The sequence below is a fragment of the Cryptotermes secundus genome, unplaced genomic scaffold (genome assembly GCF_002891405.2).
Source record: "Cryptotermes secundus unplaced genomic scaffold, Csec_1.0 scaffold26, whole genome shotgun sequence".
NCBI lineage: Eukaryota > Metazoa > Arthropoda > Insecta > Blattodea > Kalotermitidae > Cryptotermes > Cryptotermes secundus.
Window position 1 is genome coordinate 2,919,370 of NW_019743656.1, and position 23,167 is coordinate 2,942,536.

A 23,167-nucleotide genomic window follows, 5' to 3' on the forward strand; every position below is an offset into this window, starting at 1 on the left:
TTCATGGATTGTTACAGGGATAGCTTTACCTTTTATGCCTGAACTAAGCACCATCTCGTGAAAACGTATGGGGTAGTGGAGGTATAGCTCTGCATGTTCTTGATCTCGACACTAGATGAAAGTGTGTTCAACTTGACGGCGGGGCCGTTTTGCCTCTGGAGAAAGAGTCCCCCCCCCCGTATCCATTTTATGCTAGCCTAGGCCCGAGAAGATAAGAGAACTGCACCCACCGGAAATGCAACACAGTCACTGTACTGACTGAGCTACACGTATCATCGCAGGAATGGCATACTGTTGGACCAAGCAGGTTGGCCAGGCGATAGCACTCTAGACTTGTATTCGGAAAGTGCTCGGTTCGAATCCCGGCCGGGACACCGGCTATCCTGCTTGAGTGTTTCGTGGTTTTACCCAGTCCCTCCACACAAATGCCTCTATACTATCTCGAATAGGCCACAGTCGTTTCTTTCCAAATTCCTTTCCGATTTTCTCTCTCTCTCTCTCTGGCTCTACAGCCCTTCGGACCTTGACCGCTTTTTCAGTTTCTTGATCCTATACGCAGTCGGTAGGACTCCTTGGACGGGGATCAGCCCGTCGCAAGGCCGCTACCTACACACAGAACAACACAAACATAATAAACGCACGCAGACATCCATGCCTCAAGTGGGATTCGAACCCACGATCCCAGTGTTGGAGCAGGCGAAGGCGGTTCATGCCCTAGACCGCGCGGCCACTCTGATTGGCTCCTCTTTGATTAATTGTTCATAAATCATCTTATCATTCGACGCCATATAGTCTAGACAAGGACAGCGTCGTAAAAATATCCAACAAAAAGGAAGACTTCCCGTCGGTGGGACCTGGTTGTTCAGTTGTCATGCGAGGTCTTCATCGCGTTCCAGTAAAATTTGTGCTCGCAGTTTTCGCCGACAGGTGGACGGCTGGACTGCATTGTGTGAGACTGCAGAAGGCTGCCAGAATATTAACGAGTGGACCCCTGTTGACCTCACAGGTTGCACAAAAATTACGCGTATAGACATGAATGCACTCCTTTCTGTTGTACTCTGAACGGAAGCGAGGTTACTGACCTCAACATGTGGTGAATGCGCCTGTCAAAACGAGCCTGGACCACGGACTAAATGGAATTCGTCCATTGCTCCCTTTGTTATGTCCTGCCTTTCTTGATACTTTCTCTCTGCTGCTTGTTCGCCCTCTCGTTCCTGTGAGGGCCGTTGCAGTTAAGGGTTCCAGCTGCTGAAAAGTAAAAGTATAATTGGCCGTATGCTTAATGAACACGACGCAACCGACATGTATGAAGGAGTGAAGGTATAGCCCCACGCATACATTGTTGTAGATTTTTACGACGCTGTCGGTATCTAGACTATGTGGCGTCGAATGAATGAAAGATGAATTGGAAAGATGGACTTGCGGAGGGATACAGGAAAACCGGAGAGACGCTGTCAGGATACGCGTTGTCCAGCCGGAATTCGAACCCAGCATCTCCCGTATAAAAGTCCAGAATGTTATCACTATACCACCAAAAATCAAAGTGAAGTCAGAGTTATTTTACTACTGGCGGTTTGACGTGAATCAGTTCATCTTGGCGCCAAGCCCCTGAGACTCACGTCCAGAGATTTTTTTTTGCAACTGAACCCTTGCGGTCATAGTCCTTGTGTAACATCCTCTCTGACGAGAAGATGGATCTGTCTTGTATGAATATGCTTGGCCCTTTTCAAATGACCGTATCGCACATGTAATATATTATTGGAAATGTTTCCTTTTGTACTAAGTACAGAGCAGATCATGCCTATCTTACGTGTATACTATACGAGCCAGCTTGGTCACTCCTTTATAATGTCAGCAGTAGGTGGATGTGAGTGGCAGCTTCTCGGTCTGGCCGTTTTGCCCCCGGTATCCATTGCATACGATGAGACTGGGTGGGTCCTACTCTGGAGGCAATCGAACCCCGATTCCTCGGTCGTCCAGCCTGTAGCGTAGTCACTGTACAGTCGTACACTGTACCCCGAAAAGGGGTATAAGTCGAGTCAATTATAACATGTGATGTATAGGGTTACATTCCTGGAACTCAAGGTTCGGGACACTTTTCCGTTATTTTAACGTCTGTTAGGATATAATTCTATTGTTTTTGTTGTAAGATCAATAAATGGACACCAAGTAACACATACATTCTTACAATGATAAAAAATAGAATGTTTAAATAATATTGTGGCGTATAGACCCGTTGCTAGGCAAAGACCTCGAAACAAATATCGAGTACAACCGTTGCTATGCAATAGGCGAATAAACAAACTGCCGTTTCTGAGCAATGCCTTGGTAAACAAGCAACAATAAAAGAACGGTGTTTTCAATGTGGTCTGCTCGGAGGAGTTATAAAGAAGAAAATTAGGGCAATCTAGTCAGTTGAGGGTTGGCAGTTGAGTTGAGTCTGCAGGTGAGGCTGTGAAGATAGAACCTGAGCGCGTGAAGTTGAAGAACCTCCAGTGTTCGAAGCCGTTACCAGGGAAAGGCTGATGAAGACACAGTAAGCTGGAAAGAGCTTAGCGGGTGCTGTGGTGATTTGTAATGTATGAAGTTTAGAGATGGCGTTGTAATTACTTGTAGTTCCGAGTTGTGTCAATAAATCGAATATCTAATCCATACGATTCGTGTTGCCAGATCATTTACAAGCTTCGTAAACAATTACGTTAACGTTTTATCAAAACCCGACATCTCAGGCCCGTCGTCAAATTCAGATCGGAGGAGTAGCGTCAGATTGGCAGAGCGCTCTCTGAAGAAGCTTTCCGGGTCCCAAATTCGAGTTTCGTGTCTCAAGAACGGAAATTCTGATGTAATTCTGCCGAAAGTCTAATGGGTGTTAATTTACATAACGGAACCGTAAGTGGGGGTTTAGCGGGGTAATCACTATACTGACTGAGCTATCCCGGCTTCCGATGTCAGCAAGATACGGCCAAGGTATAGGATATCGAGTTAAAAATCAATATACATATATATATATATTAAATAAGAATTCCAAATTAATTACAACGTTAATAGTGATAATCTGCGCTTGAATCTGGGCCGCCTGAAGGCAGAAAGCTGCCCTCAGAACTTCGAGACCCTCCCTCCGTCATCCATAGGATCTACACCCCTGATTCTACGTTTTGAATCCTGGATTCACGTTGAAATATTTACAAAAAAAAAATCCCAGAAATGCCTCATATGTACAAAAAGATTGCTACGCAACATAAATTTAAATACCATTAAGAATACTGTCTTCTGGGGTATGACTCCATGTAGTCTGGTGGAAATTCAGGGACATTTCGGGGCTCCGTCGTAATTATTGCTTGGCGTACTCCTCGACTCTGAAGATGGAGGCAGTACGTTCCTCCGAAACGTTAGGGACAATAACGTCGCTACACTGTATTAGAGTGACAGCTCAGTGACCTCCAATGGAACACTGGTGTCTTGAAGATTTACATGTGTTATTAAAAATATTCTTCGATATGATGAATGTCTATAAATACCAGGGGAGCAATGGATCCTAGGGTCAATCATCACAGTTTCATTTGGCATCTTCAGACCCTAGAATGTTGATCGTAGTTTGAAAATCCTTTAGGAACCGTTACTGGTCGGGTGAGTTATCGGTAGGCAGTGTGAGGCCATCACTGTGAAAGTCCGAACCTGTCTGCCTCCTTAGCTCAGTGGCAGAGCACTGGTCTTGTAAACCAGGGGTCGTGAGTTCAAACCTCACAGGGGGCATCGTATTTTTTTTTTTTTAATATGTGATTTCGATTTCTTTGTTGCCGTTTGTCGGTATGTAATAGTTACATATGTCCGTTTAATGTACTTTTATTTGTAAAAGTACATATGCATAGTACACTGAAGGGACGCATGCTTCATAATGGGCTACAAACGATCTACTGTACTTACATCCCTGCTCATACATTTATGCGTCAAATATTTGAAGCATTCAGATTAGCCCAAATATATATGCTCTTATTTAAATATAATAATGTATGTATGTGTACATACATGTAGTCTTATAAATTCAGGCGGGAGGCATTTTTATTTTAGAGATTAAGGGACTTCGGTAATATTTGTGTGTTCGGAAAACCATTGTTGCGTGTCTCATATTCTTCGCCTGTATTCGAACATCATTGTTGACTGAATATGTAAGTTATGAAATGTTCTCATGAAAAAAAGATATAGATATCCCTATAACAGGCCGTGGAGGCCCGTAGGTTTGTGAGACGTCGAGGCTTCCACATTTTCTAGACAATCGGCTCAAACATGGCGGTAAGGTTGTCAGCCTTACGCGCCGTCCGCGCTTTACTCCCCAGGAAAATTATTTTATTAATTCCTGGTACTCATTTCTGTTAGAGGCTGAGTCGACCCCAGGGCCATAGTGCGACTGGAAGGATTAGGTCAATTGAAAAAATCAAATGACCTCATTGGGACTTAAACCCGCGACCTTTCGGCTTGTAGCATAGTGTCTCAACCAACTACGCTACCGCGTGCCCCCTAAACATTCCCTTAGGATATAAAAATTGGTTCACCCTTGATCTGAAAGAAACTTGCATGTGTAAATATATATATGGCCGGTCATGGTAGCCGAGCGGTCTAAGGCATGTACTGTCTTCGCTCGCTTGGAAACCGAGATCGTGGGTTCGAATCCCACTCAGGGCATGGATGTTTAGTTTGTGTGTGTGCGTTTTTCTGTGTTTGTATAAAGGTAGAGGCCTTGCGACGAGCTGATCACCCGCCCAAGGAGTCCTACCGTATGTCTAAGATCTAGAAAAACCGAAGTGAACGGAGAAGTTAATGGAGGTAGGCCAAGGCCCACTAGGGCTGTAGTGCCAATGGAAAAAAAAATATATAATGTTTAATGTATGGGTACCGGGGGCTCTTTCTCCTGAGGGTAAAGCGGCCAGAGCATGAAGCTGACCACTCACCTCCAATTAATGCCGAGGTCAAGAATACATGGATCTATATATCTACTCCCTCATATGTCTTCATGGCGTAGTACTTAATTAGTTAAGCACAGGAACAACTTTACGTATGTTTCAAAGTGCATTACATCATAAGACAGAAATAAAATTGATTTTAGTGCATTATAAACACAATGAGGCATGTGATAGCCATGAGCACGCAGCACATTATCACATACTCGACCTTTTTAAAATCCGCGGCTTCGACACCCGGAACTCTGCTGGTAACAGAGTGAGGAAGCTAGTTCGTGGTTCAAAAAGTGTTCGTTTTTGTAGCGCTAGTCTCTTTCCACTTGTTCTGCTATCTGTAGCTTTCCGGAAGCCTGTGCGCCCACTCAGCAACTGAAACATGTTATATGTGAGTTGCTGCTCACCCCGCTGATGAGCCCTTTCCTTCCTGACTAATCTGCAGGTTAGAAAGTCACGATCTCGCCTAATCGGAAGCCATTCCCGATTGTTTTTATTGGTTTTGTCACGTTCCCATGTACACAGAGCTAGGAGAATGGACGTGTAGAAAGTTTCAACCCAGAGATTATACACATTCACACTGTTGCTTTTGTTTCATTATCGTAACGTATTCCTCGCATGTCTCTATGGCAACCAATGATACGACACAGGGTATGTCCACATTCATAATTCGTTTCGTAACACTGCACTTACGATAATGTTGTTGTTTAAACGTAGGTAGGCACGTAGCGTAAGTTATTACGCAACTCTTATACTAAAATCGCAGGCGATGTCAGGAGCACCTGCGTCAGATTCGAGGCAGGGGAAGGCCACCTCGTCCTACATGGCTCTGGGGTTCGCCAAGCTTCATAGAAACCCCGGCTTCGATCCGGAAGGTAAAGTAACCGGAGCGTGAATCTTGTCATTTACATCCATGCCTCCTTAGCTCAGTGGCAGAGCACTGGTCTTGTAAACCAGGGGTCGTGAGTGCAAACCTCACAGTGGCCATTGCAGTTTTTTCAAGTGAAGGGGGATAAGATGGCCAGGGCATGTAGCACGAATGGGTAGAAGAGGAATGCATGTAGGATATTGGTGGGAAAACCAGAAGGAAAGATACCACTAGGAAGACCTAGGCGTAGCTGAGTGGACAATATTAAAGTGATCTTAAGAGGGATACGATGGGATGGCTTGGACTGAATCGATCTGGCTCAGGATAGGGACCATGGAGGGCTCTTGTGAACACGGTACTCAACCGTCAGGTTCCATAAAATGTTGGGAAGTTCTTGAGTAGCTGCACAATTGGTGGCTTCTGAAGAAGGGCTCAGATCAGTGAGTGAGTAGATAAAGTTGACCCTCTATTTATTTCATCATCCCTGTACTTAATTAAGCACAAAGTTATTAAGACGTATGGGGGAGTGAAGTTATATATCCACGTTTTCTTAATGTTAACGCTAGGGGGAGGTAAGTGGTCGGCTTCATGTCGCAGCCGATTTACCCCCTAATATATGTTGGGTGAGCCCCAGAGTCGGTCTGGACGCAGCCGCAAAGAGATAAATCTTTTGCTTTTTTCAGGAATCGAACTCCGATTCCCTGGCTCTGCGTTCCGTAGCACAGTAATTATATACTGACTGAGCTAACCCGGCTGACCGAGTCCATCTAAAGCCCAAAAACATGGAGCTTCGCCTCAGTTTACGCTCTGCGCTTCGTAGTGTGGTGTCCTATGTCACTGAAAGAAAAACTGTGCTTAACAAAACAACTTTATCGAGCGGTGTTAGTTAAGTAAGTTTATATTGCAGCTAAGCATATTTATGGAACACTATCACTTAAGTTTATACTGCCAACTAAGCAAGTTATGGGACACTGAATACGTGCACGCTACCAGGTAAGCACATTCAACGGACACCCGCATTTAAGTTCATACTGCAACCAGTGAAACTTAATCGGACACTTAAATTACATTTGTACTGTTCAGTGAGGAGGACTCACTGCCGTTGACCCAGCACATGTGACTCAGTAAGGGTGTCTCACCCTCCTACCAGCCATCCCATCCCTCAGAGATATAAAATATTAGAGGGCCATCATGTTGCCATATGCTCCATGTGTTATGATGAGTAATTTATGTGGGAGACGGTTCTCCCCTCTAGCGACAAACAGTGCAACTAATAACAATGACACCTACTCGAATTTTCCCATGTCTGCTGAGACAATCTGTGAACCCACTAGGCGAGCGGCCTTCTGAGGGTAATAAAGGTCTACATCACACGTTTCTCATCATTAGTAATAATTAACTTGGAGGTGAGGTACAGAAAAATGTAATGCTATCCCTGTAGCAGGCCGTGGGGGTCCATAGGGTTGTGAGACGTCGAGGCTCCCACATTTTCTCTACAAATTCAGCTCACAGATGCTGGTAAGGTTGTCAGCCTTACGCGCCGGCCTGCCGCCCCTTACCCCCAAGAAGATTCCGGGTACTCATTTCTGCTACAGGCTGAGTCGATCCCAGGGCCGTAGTGAGACTGGAAGAAAAAGGTCAGTTGAAAAATCCAGTGACCTAATCGGGAATCGAACCTGCGACCTTACGGCTTGTAGCAGAGTGTCTCAACCAATTATGCTACCGCGTGCTACTTAGCTACTCAAGAATTCCCCAACTTTATGGATTCCGAAATTTCATAATACAGTTCCCCCTCTCATTTTTAAACCTGTTTTTCATGCAGAGAATTCTCTGCTGGAGTAAAAAAAGGTCTAATTATTGTTTGAATATTAAAATTATGGAGGATGAAGAGATATGTAGAAAGCACGGACAGGACAAGAAATGCATACAGAATTCTGGTAAAAAATGTGAACCGAAAGGTCACTCTGGAGAGATGATGGAACATTACCGTATTCAGCTAGCTCTGGTGGACAGTATAGCAAACTTCCATATAAGGCGGGAAAGTCCTTGACCGGCTGAGCAACTCTCAGTTTCTCAGAAAAGTATAAACTATCCCTGTTACAGGCCTTGGAGGTCCATAGGTTTGTGAGACGTTGTCCCTCTGCTTAAGTAATTAAGCGCTACGCCACAAAGGCGTATGGAGGAGTGGATGTATATACCCACGTCTTCTTGACCTCGGCAATAGTTGGACGTGAGTGGTCAGCTTCACGCCCCGGCAGGTTTCCCCCAGTACCTGTTGGATAGGAGTTTTGTTGGGTTCCAGAGCCGGTTTGGACGACTTGAAAAAGAGAAAATGTTTGGCCCTACCGGGAATTGAACTTCGACTTCTCGGTCGTCCAGCCTCGTAGCCAGTCACTATACCGACTGCGTTATCGAGACTCCCTCTCTGCTTGAGAGCACGGCTGAATTCATAACCAGAACAGAAGTTCGGTGTGACATGTTTGTGGGTTAAACCCTCTAGGAACTGAAGACTTCAAGAACCCTTCCATTAAGTACCAGATCAACCACCCAGGTCACAATCAGTTATGTACAGTACGTCGTGTGTGACCTCCCCAAGTGGGACAGAAGGCACTTGCACTGATATTCCCCTGGTTAGTGACCATTGGGGCACTATGCTACAAATCGGAAGGTCACGGGTTCGGTTTCCGACGAATCATTGCATTTTTCAATTGACCTAGGTAAAGCGTAGTAGGTAAAGCGACTGGCTGCGGGCTGGACGACGGAGGGGTCGGAATTCGAGTTCCAGTAGGGTCAAGAATGTTTTCTTCTCCACGTCGTCCAGACCGGCTCTGGGGCCCACCCAGCCTCCTGTCCAATGAATACCGGGGGTAAAGTGACCGGGACGTGAAGCTGACCACTCAACTACAACTATAGTGCTTAATTAGTTAAGCACAGGGACAACTTTACCTTACCTAATCCTTCCAGCTGCCCTATGGCCCTGGGGTCGACTCAGCCTCTAACAGAAATGAGTACCACGAATCATCCTGGGGTTAAAGGGCGGCCGGCGCGTAAGGCTGACAACCTCACCGCCATCTTTGAGCCGACCGTGTAGAGAAAATGTGGGAGCCTCGGCGTCTCACAACCCTATGGGCCTTCACGGCCTGTTACGGGGATAGTTTTACCCTTTTACAGTGACTGTTATGGTGCTTTAGGGCGCCCTGTCGCGTCAGTTAAATTCAAAACCTACTCCAGTGATCTCATTTCGTAGCAAATGATGCTAATTTGTGTCACCGTCTAACGCAGAACGTATCTACGCTTACACTTTTTAGGTTTGTTGACGTAGTGTACAAGTGTGGCAAACTACACAGCATATCCCAGACAGGATGAGTGGGCAGCCTTGCAGAAGGTTAGTCCTGCATGTTGACAGATGTGTGCGGTTATTTGCGGTCCCATCGCGTGGTGAACACAGCGATTTTTTCCAGTGCGATGTACCGCTCTAGGTCACTGTGATGTAATGAAGCACACGTGAAGATGTTTTATACCAATAATATGTATGGCCTATATATACACGAATGCAATAAATTTGTCTTTTATCTTTCAGAGCCATTATCTCTGTAACACGTGGCATCAGTAAAATGCATGGCATAACATTCTGCCCTTGTCAAAGACTACAAATTTTGTCTGACACATTTTTAAACATTCTAGTGGTCGATATAGAGCAGGGATAGCTCAACTACTATAGTGTTGAGGCTACAGGTCGGACGACGCGAAAAATATGGATTCGATTCCTGGTAGGGGACAGATATTTCTGTTTTTAGGTTCCTGCTGTCACGGTACACCCTGTCAAGGAAGTACAACATTATGTAGAATTGCATTTTGTAGCTGGCAGATAACTGCATTTATGTATTGCCTCATATGGTCGCAATATCGCAAAAGTTTGAGAAGCCGCACTGTACAGGCCATCCGAAAAATATTGTCACTTATTAGGGGTATATGTGTGACGAATAATTGTGGTTTCTGCAGTTGATTGAATGCATTTATTGGACGTCTCTATTACAGTTAAATCTGATTACAACAGTTCACACGTTTAACTATTCCCTGAGAATGAATCTCGCTGTTGTCTGGATTTTGAACTGGTCTCTAGCCTCTGTCCTTCCGCTCGAACTCTGAACTTTTCTTCCGATTTCTGTTTGGATCTCGCTAGAATTCGTGACTCAACGAATCCTTTCTCGGTTCTCCTTTCGTCTGGTAAAATGCTCCCCAGTTATAATGTTTCGGCGAGCCTTGTAGAAGTCACCTCTTGCAACAGTAGAGTTATTGCGTTCTTAGCCGTTACTATGCTTTGAACGATTCGTTTCCGTGGATATGGGCTTTCAATCAGTTAAAGTTACACTGCGCGCAGTGAATCACTGGAACCGTTGCGTAGCAATGGGTGTCTGTTCTTGAACGCTTGGGAACATGTTTACCTATTCGTTTCCTATAAACGGCTCAATCTATCACAATATCGTGCAGTGTCCATTGTGTGTGGAAGAGAGTGTACCGTAAACGAGAGTCAATAGGGCCTCATCATACTCACAGCAGCTTGCGTGAGTTGGTCCATCAGATCCTCTTTCTCCCCCTCCCCCTCTTGTCACATATGACCAGAAGTTAGTGCTTCAGTGTAAAAGTGGCGTAACTCCAGTATGTTGTTGCTTTCGTTTGCAAACCAGGACTCACAAGATACATGAAGCCAAACATTTCCTCCCATCTTGCATCTCTATTGGAACAGCATTATGTCTCCTTAGGGGCAATTTCATTAACATGCCCCATATCTGAAAAGCTTTAGCTCAGTCGGTATAGCGACGGGCTGCGGCTGGACGACCGATGTTAGATTCCCGACGTGGACAAGGATTTTCTCTTCTCCAGAGCGTCCAGACCGGCCCTAGGGCCCACCCAGCCTCCTCTCCGATGGGTACACGAGGCTCTTTCCATTGGGTTAAAGTGGCCGTGGTGTGAAGCTGACCACTAATCTCCATCTAGTGCCGAGGTCAAGAATGTGTGGAGCTATACTTCCACTCCCCCATACGTGTTAATTGCGTGCTGTTTAATTAAGTTCCGGGATAACTTTACGTTTTTGCATTCTTTGAATCATACTGTTACTTCCTTGGCTTACTCTTCGACACTGAGGATAGAGGGAGAACATACCTCCGAAACGTCGATAATAAGGTATAAAGCCTTAAGAACAGTGTAAGCCTAATTCCAGTTGATTCCTGTAGGACACTGTTGCTCGAATGGTTTAAATTGGTGGTCGTTTAACAGCCCATATGTAGGACCTATAATTATAGGGGTCACGTGACAGATAATACGAGGGGCTGGTGTGTGGGGGGGAGTTAAAACGAGAGGGTGGCAATGCGGGCTGCATTCGCTAAATGTTTCTTTTTTAAGTTCTGTACTTTCGGGTGAGTGCATGGTGGTGTATTAGTGGGAATTTTTGGGTTGGGGGTTGGGGAATAAATTTCTGCAGGTCGATTTATTTAATTCCCATGCCAGGAACTGACTCCGTTTCGACTTTATTTTCGTTTCATGTATTCGAGGAGAAATCTTCGGTCATATATGCTGTTTGTGGTTTATATAACGGCGCTGTTGTTAGTGTCTCACACTGTATAGCGTCGAATGGTAGGATGTGGCGAATAATGAACTGAAAGGATGTGGAAGGAAGCGGTCGTCGCGTAACCCAAGTACTGTTCCAACATTTGCCAGGATGAGCTGAGGGAAACGACAAAACAACAGAATAGACGGTGTCCTGTTAGGGACTGAGTCGACCCCAGGGTCATAGTGCGGCTGGAAGGATTAGGTAAATGGAAAAAATCCACTGCTCTAATCGTGACTTGAACCCGCGACCTTCCGGCTTGTAGCATAGTGCCTCAACCAACTACGCTACCGCGTACCAGTGATTCGAACCGAGTACCACCTGAATACAAACCCGCAACGCCTGCTCTGGGGATTTAGTAGGATCCAGCCCCCACTGACGTTTCTGCTCATGCACGTCGTCATAGAGGTGAGAAAGTAACTTTCCCCGCTGGTCTGTAGAATCAGAACTGTCCAAGAACTGATGGAACTATAAAACCCCTTGATCTATTAGCGGATATTAAAAGGGAAGTTAGGATTGGTTACGTCATGTGAGTAGAACGGAACAAACAAGAGTGTAGAAGTAACTACCAAATATTTTGTAAAGGAGGTAAAGGAAGAGTAGAACGACCAAGAATGAGATGGCTGGAAAACAGACTAATAGAGAATGATTTATGAGAGCTGAAAGCGAAGACGTGGAGGCAAGAGGCAAATGATATAAAAGAATGGGCATGTGTTTTAAACGAGGTCAAGGTTCTCAGAGGGCCGTAGACACAAGAAACAAGTCAAAATGTATTTCAAGAACGTAGATTAATGTAATAACTTTTTTTTTAATTCGCTTAGTGGGGCGTGGAGTCCAGCTGGGTCCACCCGGCACGGCAGCCACTGATTGGCCTATTGTACCTGCCAGGGTGATTATGATGATGGAGAATTTGGTGGAATGAAGATTGGCAGGGGAAACCGAAGTACTCGGAGAAAACCCGCCCCAGCGCCACTTTGTCCACCACAAATTCCACTTGAACAGACCCGGGATCGAACCCGGGCCGCCGCGGTGGGAAGCCAGCGACTAACCGCTTGAGCTATGGCGCGGCCAGTGTAATAATTTACTCTTCGTATTATAGAAATGGCGTGCTCGTCATCTTCTCAACAAAAGGTCACAAAGTCTGTGCTCTGAAGAGCGAGGAACAGTACCGAACTTTAATGTAGTTAAGTGAACCATTGTAATGGTGACATGATGACAAATATGGAAGTTTACTGGTGGAAATTTAATGTAGCGTATCGTAAGAAATAGCGGTTGCAAAGAATTACTGTGTTGTTACATTTTACAGCAGTTAAAGATAGGCGCAACAGCTGCAGATATAGGCCACTCTTGTACCGAAATGCGAGAGAGAGTCAGTAAATAGGTCACAAATGTATATAAAACGTAAAACATGTGATATTCGAACCTGGAAAAGAAAAGCATTTATTTCTCGACGTATCCTCCAACATTGATACATTTGTCCCATCGCTTTACCAGTGCGTCGAAACCCGCAGCATAGAAGTCTTTTGACTGTTGTCTCAGCCACTTTCGAATCTCCGTTTCAACCTCTTTGTCACCAGCTAAACGTTTGTCACCAAGGCGGAACCGCTTTACGCGACAAACACTTCCCACCGTAAACAGGAAACATTTCTTTATGTACTTTGCACTGAGTCCTTTTGCACGCAAAAAAGAAACACAACAGAACGCTGCTCTTTGGTAATAAACTCCTCGAGCACGGTCGCCATTTTGAGTACCGAAACCAGCCTCTGACCATGCGCATGCGCATGAGCTACCTAGGCTGTCATTAAGCTGGATTGTGCTGCTACCTAGTGATACGCATAAAAGAACTATTACGTCCATTACATCTGTTTTACTTCCATTTGTGACCTATTTATTGACTCCCTTGTACATTCTTTAAAGCAAAGAAAATGGTATTTTTCCTTTGCTTAATTAAAACTCCATGGCTAGGTATGTAGGTACAGTAAACCGTCGATAATCCGCTTACAGTTAATCCGGATCAAAATATAAAAATGCTGTTCAAAATTGAGTTCATACTTTGAAAAGACACATGGCATTTAGGAAGGCAGATGAGTCATTTGTCTCTTCAGACAAAACTAGACAGTTTCTTCAAACCTGTATTATTATGCTCAAAAACAAGTACAACTTCTGAGTCTTCTATCGACAAAAAAGGCAAAGCTATCCCTGTAACAGGCCGTGAAGGCCCATAGGGTTGTGAGACGTGAGGCTCCCACATTATCTACACAATCGGCTCACATATGGCTGTGAGGTTGTCAGCCTTACTCGCAGGCCACTCTTTACCCCCAGGAAGATTCCGGGTACTCATTTCTTTTAGAGGCTGAGTCTCCTATCGATGAATAAATGTATTATCTTTTTATACCTTTTAAATAAAGGTTCTACAATGATATGTTTATTTATTTTCACCAGCAGTACTTATAGTATTAAATTTTTCATTTATTTGTGTTCTAAGTTGTTTGTCTTTTAGGCCTACCATTTGCTTCACTAATCCGGATTTCCCCCCCTCCGCAATTAATCCAGATTAGCGAAGGTTTACTGTATATGTCCACTCTTTCCAAATCTCTTCACGAGACAGAGGTGAACTTTACTTCCAGCCCGCTTTACCCATGGGTACATATGTGTCCTGTCATGGCAGTAGGTATCGTTGTTCTTCTCAGAACTTCTTGATAAGCCCACCGGACGTGGGGCGTCTCTGTGCGTCGGGCGCCATATTCTGTGATCTTGACCCTCGAGGTCGTGCAAACAGTCGGCGTGCATATGCTTGAGGTCAGGAAACAGAGGGGGCCATGCTGGTCTCGTAATGGGAATCAAGCGACGAGTTAAATAAAAATTGTCCCAGGGTCACGTGGTCCACCAATCCAGTGGCGTGGCTGCTTCTGTCAGGGGTGCCCAGAACCCCTTTTTTTGGGGGGGCCAGGAAGTGTGTAAAACACGAATGTCGCCGGTGGTTTTCTTAATTCTCTGAAGATAGAAGTTTTTCTGCATAATATGGAAGACAGCTTGGATATCTTGAAGATTACGCCTAAAGGAAAAGACGTGGATACATGAGAATAATTTCACATCATCATCATCATCACTGGAAAACAGCCTTCTGATGGCCATAGCCTTGCTTAGAAGATTGTGCCAGATTTGTAGACCATCCGGTTCTCACTGCTTTGGATTTCCCAACAGTAATTGATTTACAGAGCAAGTCGATCAGCCCTGTTTCCAACCCCCAACCTCGAAAACCAGGTCTCTGTATTTATATCCCCCAGGAACAAGGTGGCCCAGTTATACCAAGTACCAGGTTCCCTTTTCACTGTCTTCTAGGATTCGCAGGGCTACGGTGGAGGTATTGTAACCCACCTCCACACGGGGACAATTTTACATGTAAAAATTAAATAAGGAAAGATCGACCATAAATGAACAAAGGCAACACACTTGTCCATCGCGCATTAAATAAGAAACCAGCGTCAACAGAACATGACACGTCACTAATCATACGAGTGGCGGCAATGGTTTGCAGCCTGGGGTCCGGGAGACACCATAGCTCAAAGCCTGAAGCACGTCTGCCAATGAATTTACAAAGAAACTTTTGCGATAAGTGTAGATGTTCTGTTTCAAGTAGTGAGAATGATATTAAAAATTATCTGTCCTTTTTCTTTATAATTTCATGGGATGGGGTGAGAATGAATCCACTTGGTACGTCGGCCACTCTTTGGCCTATTGTAGCAGCCCCGGATGCTAGATTATGAGTGTGAAGCTGTCGGTGTAATGAGAATTGGTAGGGGAAACGGTAGTAATTGGAAAGAAGCTTGCCCCAGTGCCACTTTGTCCACCATAAATACCACATGACCTGATCTGGGCTCGAACCCGGGCTCCCACCGTGCGAAGTCAGCGACTAACAGCCTGAGCTATGTTACGGCCAAGATTCTGTATTTTACAGAGCAAGACGAATCGGTTAATGTTGTTTAGTGAAAAATCGCTGTTCGTCGTGTGACTCGCTGGTGTGTGAACAAAATTGAGCAGTGTAGTAAGTGTAGCTGTCCTGTAGAGGGTTTAACACCCTCTGATTATCCTAAATGCAAGGGGAATGTTGTCTTGATACCACGGGGAAGAGAACAACTTCTTGCCCTTGCTGGTAATCGAATCCAGACCCCACAGTCGTCCAGGCCGTAGCTTTATGACTGTATTGACTAAGCTATTCCGGCTTCTAAATATACTGTAGCGTATTAGACCGTTGCTAGGCAAACACCACGAGACAAACAACTGTTGCTAGGTAGCCACCAGCGCGCCAATGAACTAGCGGAATAGCGATCACGTGGGAACCCCAGCAGATACGAACGCAACATGGGAACGGTGTTTTCTGTGAGATCCGTACCGAGATGCTATAAGCGGGACGGTTTGGGGCAACTAGTTAGTTGCAAAAGTGCTCAGTTGAAAGTCAGGCTGTGAAGAGGAGACTTTGTGTGTGTTTTTCGAAGTTACTTGTAGTTACGATCAGAAAACGCTCAATAAAATCGATATCCAAACAAAACCCCGTCTGCAGTCATACAATCACGTGACAGTATGTACACGCTGTTAGTAGTTACACTATATAGCGTCGAATGGTAGGATGATACTTGGACGATGATTTGGAGAGAATTTGGAAGGAAGCGGTCGTGGCCTAATCCAGCTTCTGTCCCTGAATTTGTCTAGAGGGGCTGAAGAAAAGTACGAACATTTTCAGAATAGCAGATTTCCCGGCCTAGATTCGAACCGACCATCTCCTGAATACGAGTCTAGAGCTTTACCGCTACGTCAGGCTGCTCGATAATTATATTATTGAATTATAAATATATCATAATTTGTTACAATCCTTGCGCTCTTACAATCAGTAATGATTGCTGTAATAATAAAATGTACATAATAGTAAATATACTTTTGGAGAAAATAAATGTTTTTATTACTATGATGTAACTATGTACGTGGGAGCACGCGGTAGCGTAGCTGGTTGAGGCACTATGCTACAAACCTGAAGGTTGCGGGTTCAGTTTCCGATGAGGTTACTGGAGTTTTTCGATTTGTCTAATTCTTCCATCTGCACTCTGACCCTAGGGTCAACTCAGCCTGTAACAGAAATGAGTACCACGAATTGTTCTGGAGAGTAAAGTTCGGCCGGCGAATAAAACTTGACAACCTCGCCGCCATCTGTGAGCCGATTTTCTAGAAAATGTAGGAATCTCGACGGCTCACGACCATATGGGCTTCCACTGCTTGTTACAGGGATAACTTGGCGCGTAATGCTGACCTCACCGCCATCTGTGAGCCGGTTGTCTAGAAAATGTGGGAGCCTCAACGTCTCACAACCCTATGGGCCTCCACGGTCTGTTACGGAGATAGCTTCTGGTGGGGCTACGGGCAGTGGAACGCAAGGTGCGCAGTGTTGAGAACCGCCAAGCTTGAGGGCAACGTTCATGTTTTGGCAACCCTTGCAGGTCTGGATGCCTCATTATTCTTTCAGCTTGCCTACTTGTCCGCTGACTGGATTGATGTGGGCAGAACCCACGCCGGGTTGGGCTACTGCATTTGGGTTTCAGAGCGTCAGCCACGTATTCAGTGGGTTGGTCAGTGGCTGCGCTGCCGACGGTAACATGGAGGGCCTTCATTGGTTGTACTCGACGCCAAACATTAGAATCATCAGCTCGAGGAGAATGAGTTGTACGAGACATGTATCTCGCGTGGGAGAGGTGAGAATGTACTAGTTGGAAAACCTGAAGGAAAGAAACCACTTGGAAGACCTAGAAATAGATACGATTATAATAGTAAAGCGGGTCTTAAAGTAGGATGGCAGGGTAGGTGCCAATCGTCTAACTGATAATAGGGACATGGCGGGGCTCATGTGAAAGCGGTAATGAAATTTCGGGTTTTATAAATGTGAGAAATTTTTGACCATATGAGTAACTGTTAGCTTCTCAAGAATACCTGTGCTACGTAGAGTTCTGCTTGCTACCTACTTCACGCTGGTTTATTGCTTGACTTATTCTGCTTTCAAGGTGCAGAGGATAAGTAAGATTTGAGGCTTTCACGGCGATGACTATGAAGAAAGCAGCTGCTTTTGCCGGTTCTCACGGTCTCTTAGCTTGCAGATTTCTTATATTTTTTCTTCTACCCTGAAGATGGAGGCGATACGTTCCTCCGAAACGTCGGTTAACACCACATATACACGGTGCCAAATCCCAGAAGACTGCTTTCTTTGTAGGTGATATGTTTCTCCGAAACGTCGGTTGAATTTCAGCGAACTACACGGCAACGGCTCCTCCCTGCGATTTTTTTTCGTCAACCTCGTACAACTTCCCATCAGCACCTCAACCTCTGTTCCTCCGTTAATGTGAGACATGAACGTCACCCACACTTTTATGCCTACTTTGAGATCTCGTGTAAGGACACCAGATGCATGTGAGAAATAGCCTTACAAACTCTAATGTCAGTATAGTTTTTGGTTAAGTATATTTGAAAACATGTAACAATAGATAATTTACTGACTAACTGAGCAACAGTCAGCAATTACAGAAGGATACAGCTCCATGAATTTAGTAATATGTGGGTTCGGTTGAATCATGACTTAGTTTCCTGTTCCGGCTTGTCAGGGACGCTACTGTCGTCACGCAGGAACAAGGACATGACGTCTATTGATCGCAGACGTTCCGTACGCACTTCGACATCATCTCAAGACCACATAACCTTATTTGGTCATTTATGGTGCTCTGGTAGTAAGACAGCTTCATGTTCTGAAAAGGTAAAGGGAAGTTGTATGTAATACCTTGTAGTCCGGTAGAAGTTTCTCTGCTTTTCGGAGGAACGCCCTACCTCCATGTTCAGTGTACAAGTAAACTAAGCAAGGAACAGGCAACAAATAAAACGGGAGATAACCCCTCGCTAATCCGGATTGATTGGAGGGGGGGGCGTCATCCGGATTAATGAAGCAAAAGATATCCCTGGAAGACTTAGAACACAAATAAATAGAAAAAAATAATAATATAAGTAGTGCTGATGAAAATAAAACAATATCACTGTAGATCCTGCATTTAAAAACTATAAAAAGACAAGAACCTGAAATCCAGGGTCTCCTTCGTCCAGCTCAAGCCATACTTGGATATTTTCTTGCGTGGTTTCAGTCTCTCCAGCTGCCCTTAACACAGTCTGAAAGTGCTTTGCTCTAATCCCTCCTGCTCATAAATCCCATGTGTTTTTTTTTTAAAGCATGTACTCAACTATGAACAGAATTTTTCATATTTTTCTATCCGGATTAGCGAGGGTTTACTGCCCTTATAAGGGGCATCTTGTTGCTTAGATAAATGCGAACAGGCGAATGAGTGGGCCTCTAAGGTTGTTTCCTATTGGTTCTAAGCCCCCTTAGAAAAGAAGGCCCTGTCCCCAATGGTACTCTCAGAGCTCCCTCCTGATCTGTATCGGATCCTTGTTTTCAAGCGCGGTCCGCTCAGCTTGACGCCTGCTACTCCCTTGACCCTCAAGATGGAGGCAATAACGTTCCTCCGAAACGTTGGTGAACTTAGCGGGGTACACGGCGTTACATCCCTGTCGAAGAATTCAGTGTTTGGGTTATGACGTCAACTTGTCACTTGGGTCTGCTGGTTTATTGCTTCGGTTATTCTTCGACCCTGAAAATGATGGCGATATAATCCTCCGAAACGTCGCTCTCTCCGAACTACACGGCATTACAACGCACAAGTTCTGAGAGCCTCAAACCCAACACAAGGAAAAGTTGTTCACGTATGGCTGTAGATTTTACAAAGATGGCGTAAAGACGACTTGTGGATCAAGATCCACTTTGTAATAAACACCAAGGGGAAAATGAAGGCGTTGCCATACCTCGCCCGTAGCCCTGCGAGGAAAAGGGGACCCGCTGCCTGGGGGTAAAACTGGGCCACCCTGTCGCTGGGGAACATAAATACAGGGACCTGGTCCTCCAGGCTGGAGTTTGCACGCAGGCCTGACGACCTTGCTCTGGTTGAAAAAGAATCACTGTTGCAAAATCCAAAAAAGTGAAAGCCGAATACAATTTGGCAGAATGTTCTAAGGAAGGCCGTGGCTCACAAAGGGCTGTTTTTCAAATTATGCTGATGCGTAATGAAAGACACGAAAAATCGATATAAAATTAAATGAAATCATTGCTACCACGGCCGAACACTCATCTCTGCAGATTGCATGGAGCTTTATCTCCACGTCACGTATACGTCTGAATGGAGAGCCGCTCAGATACAGCGGTAACATTGCTTAGAACTTTTCCCTGCGTTTAATTAAGCTTCACATCCTGAACGCGTATGGGAGAGTGGAGGCATAACTCCAAGCATTTGTAAACTCAGTGCTACATGAAGGCGAGTGATTAGTTTGATGCTTCACTAGCTCTACCCCCGAAAAATAAGCCGCAGTGCCTGTTGGATAGGAGGCTGTCTGGTCACTGTGGAGAAGAGTTTCTCTCTGTATCGAGCATCGAACACCGGTCGTTAGTATCGTAGCCAGTAATTTTACTATCTCAGATGTGCAGAAGTGCGAGGTGGGAGCAACCTCTTTTCATTTAGGGTCCCTAAAACATGTCCAAAGTAAAAATGAATGACAGCGCGTTATTAAAGTGTGAATCCATGTAGCCTGGTAGGAGTTTACTGCCGGTTCAGAGCAACGTACTGGTTTTATCTTTCAGGGTCGAAGTGTAAGTCAAGCGAGCAGCATCCAGCAGAGCCTGTTATTAATTGTGACAAGTTCTGAGAAAGTTGATCTGCTTTTAACTGAGTAGAAAGGAGGAATTTCTCTTTGCCTAAGGCAGTATTTAGGCTTTCGCCAGTCCTTAGCTTCAGAGGAAGTGTGCAAGAATTCGTCAAACGTATGAAACATACATCTTTTTCTTCTTCTTCCTCTTTTGGCTCAGACAAGGGACAGTGTCCAAGGAAACATTCCCAAGTGATCGGTCCAGTACTACCAAGAAATGTGTCGATCGCTGAAAGCAAATTCACTCAAGTAATCGATAGATCGTTGAAAGTGAATACTCGCAAGAGATCGACTGTTGAAAGTAAATTCTCGCAAGATATCGATAGATTATTGGAAGTAAATTCTCGCAAGAGATCGATAGATCGTTGAAAGTAAATATTCGTGAGAGATCTGTAGATTGTTGAAACAAATACTCACAAGAGATCGATAGATTGCTGAAAATAAATACTCGCAAGAGATCGATAGATCGTTGAAAGTAAATATTCGCGAGTGATCTGTAAATTGTTGAAAGTAAATACCTGCAACAGACCGACACATTGTTGAACCTGAATACACGCTAGAGATGGAAGATCGTTGGAAGTAAATAGAAAACACTGCCGATGAGTACATTGCTCAAAGATTATGGTACCAAGAGAAGAACAGAGTGCAAAGGAAATACTCCCGAGAGATGTGTACAACTGAGAGAGATAACAGCAACCGGGCTATCTCAGCGTCAGTTGCTTGTCGTGACTTTTGTTGCCCGCTAATTGCCCAGTTACTGTGAATCTTCGGCCCTCGCAAGGCAACATGAGTATGTAGGACTTCAGCTTCTCACAGCGGTGGTTATCTTGTGGGATATAACGCCGTGTAGTCCGTTGAAAGTCTACCGACATTTCGGAGGAACATATCACCTCCATCTTCAGGGCCGAATAAGCCGAGCAAGATACCAGCGTGAGAGCAGGTGACAAGCCGGCTATGAGTGTGGTCACGCTCGGCATCTGAACCCTGTGGAGGTACAATCATAAAAACAATGTGTTATTACCGCGTAAAATGACGACACCTGTCCTCTGGAAAACCACGAAACACAATGGCTATTTATATGTTAATGGGTGTTATGCTGGCTCATGGCTGGGGACTGTGCAGATTAGGAGGACGGGGGAAACCCTGAAGAAGTAATTTCTTTCGGATGATAATGACTTTTCTGAAGGAAGACGACGGAATTTGTTGACTAATATGTATAAACATGTCACTTTCCTGTCGCGAACGCAAAGAATTTATGAAATTCACTTCCATATGTGCGTGAGCCGTGGTAGTCCAGTCGGTATTTTGTTATTCGCTTAGTGTGGGGTGGTGTCCAGCTGGGTGCACCCGGCAAGTCGGCCACTGATTGGCCTATTGTGGCCTGCCCCGGGTGATTATGATGATGGAGAATTTGGTGGAATGAAGATTGGCAGGGTAAACCGAAGCAATCGGAGAAAACCTGTCCCCGCGCCACTTTGTTCACCACAAATTCCACTTGACCAGAACCGCGACCGCGACGGGAGGCCAGCGGCTAACCGCTTGAGCTATGGCGCGTCCTCGTGCAGTCGGTATAGTGACTGCCTACGGGCTGGACGATCGAGGGGTCGGAGTTCGAGTCCCAGTAGTGTCAAGAATTTTCACTTCTCCACGTCGTCCAGACTCTGGGGTACACCCAACGTCCTATCCAGTGGGTACCGGGGACTCTTTATTCTGTTTGTGTTGTCCTGTGTATAGGTAGAGGCCTTGCATCGGGCTGATCCCTCGTCCAAGGAGTCCTACCGACTGCCTAAGATGCCCTATGCTCCAAGTGGGAGCAACAGGAATAGATAGATAGATCGATAGATAGATAGATAGATAGATCGATAAATAGATACTATTTATTCTCTTGGGGCAGGCGTTAGCGTAGAAGAGACGTTATGCTACAAGCCAGAAGGTCGCGGGTTCGATTCCCGATGAGGTCGTTCCATTCCCCCCCCCAATTTAACTAATCCTTCCAGCAGCACTATGGTCCCGGGGTCGACTCAGTCTCTAATAGAAATGAGTTCAGGAATCTTCCTGGGTGTAAAGGGTGGCTGGCGAGTAAGACTGACAACCTCACCGCCGTCTGTGAGCCGATTGTCTAGAAAATGTGGGAGCCTCGACGTCTCAAAACCTTATGGGCCTCCACGGCCTGTTACAGGAATAGCTTTACCTTTTTTACTTAACTATTCTCTTAACCGGGGTAGCTCAGTATAAAGACTTGTGTACGAACTGGAGGCCCGGGTTCGTTTTCCGCCGCCACGTCGTCCAGACCGGTTCCGGGGCCCACCCAGCCTCCTGTCCATTGGGTACATGGGGGGGCTCTCCACCGAAGAAAAATGATTTCCATTTAGTCCTTGTTAAGAATGCGTGGACTGTACAGACACTTCCTCATGCATTTCCTTGGCACGATGCGTAATTAAGCCTTTCTGTTTCACAGGACATGCATGGACCTATCAGAATATTTGTAGCCATGCAATATGCTGTTAATTTTGCACTTGAAGTCAGGAGATGAATGGCTGGCCAAACAACTTTCAACTTTTCCCTGGCTTCAAGTCAGTCCTTGTGAATTCTGTGCCATGTGCGATAAAAGGGCCCGGACTCGTTGTACAGTCAGTTCAAATATACACGTACTGTCGAGCAAGACCAGCAGTTTGATTATTCAGACACGCTCCGTCAGCTACAGGAGCGAGGGTGCGTCATTGTCAGTTAGTAACGTCATCATTACAAATACTAGATTCTAATTCTGACGTACTTCCGGTGGAACATTCAATCATACAAAGGATTCATCTTCTGTGCAGTTGGTTACGAAAGGCATGAGGTAACTTTGTTCGTAAAGTAGATGAAGTTTGTAATACATTTCATTATAATTTCTCTTGCTCCTAAAGGTCACGTGTCATTTAAACTATGTACTCAGCTGTGAACAGGAGTCGGGATAGCTCAGTC

The 23,167-nt window shown here is 45.1% G+C and overlaps 2 non-coding genes across 2 annotated transcripts; both read left to right on the forward strand.

Moving 5' to 3' along the window:
* Positions 1–3,681: 3,681 nt before the first annotated feature.
* On the forward strand, positions 3,682–3,753 carry Trnat-ugu. The gene has a single exon. It is a non-coding gene; the product is annotated as a tRNA-Thr (tRNA).
* A 2,111-nt stretch (positions 3,754–5,864) lies between these two features.
* On the forward strand, positions 5,865–5,936 carry Trnat-ugu. Its single transcript has one exon. It is a non-coding gene; the product is annotated as a tRNA-Thr (tRNA).
* Positions 5,937–23,167: the final 17,231 nt, after the last annotated feature.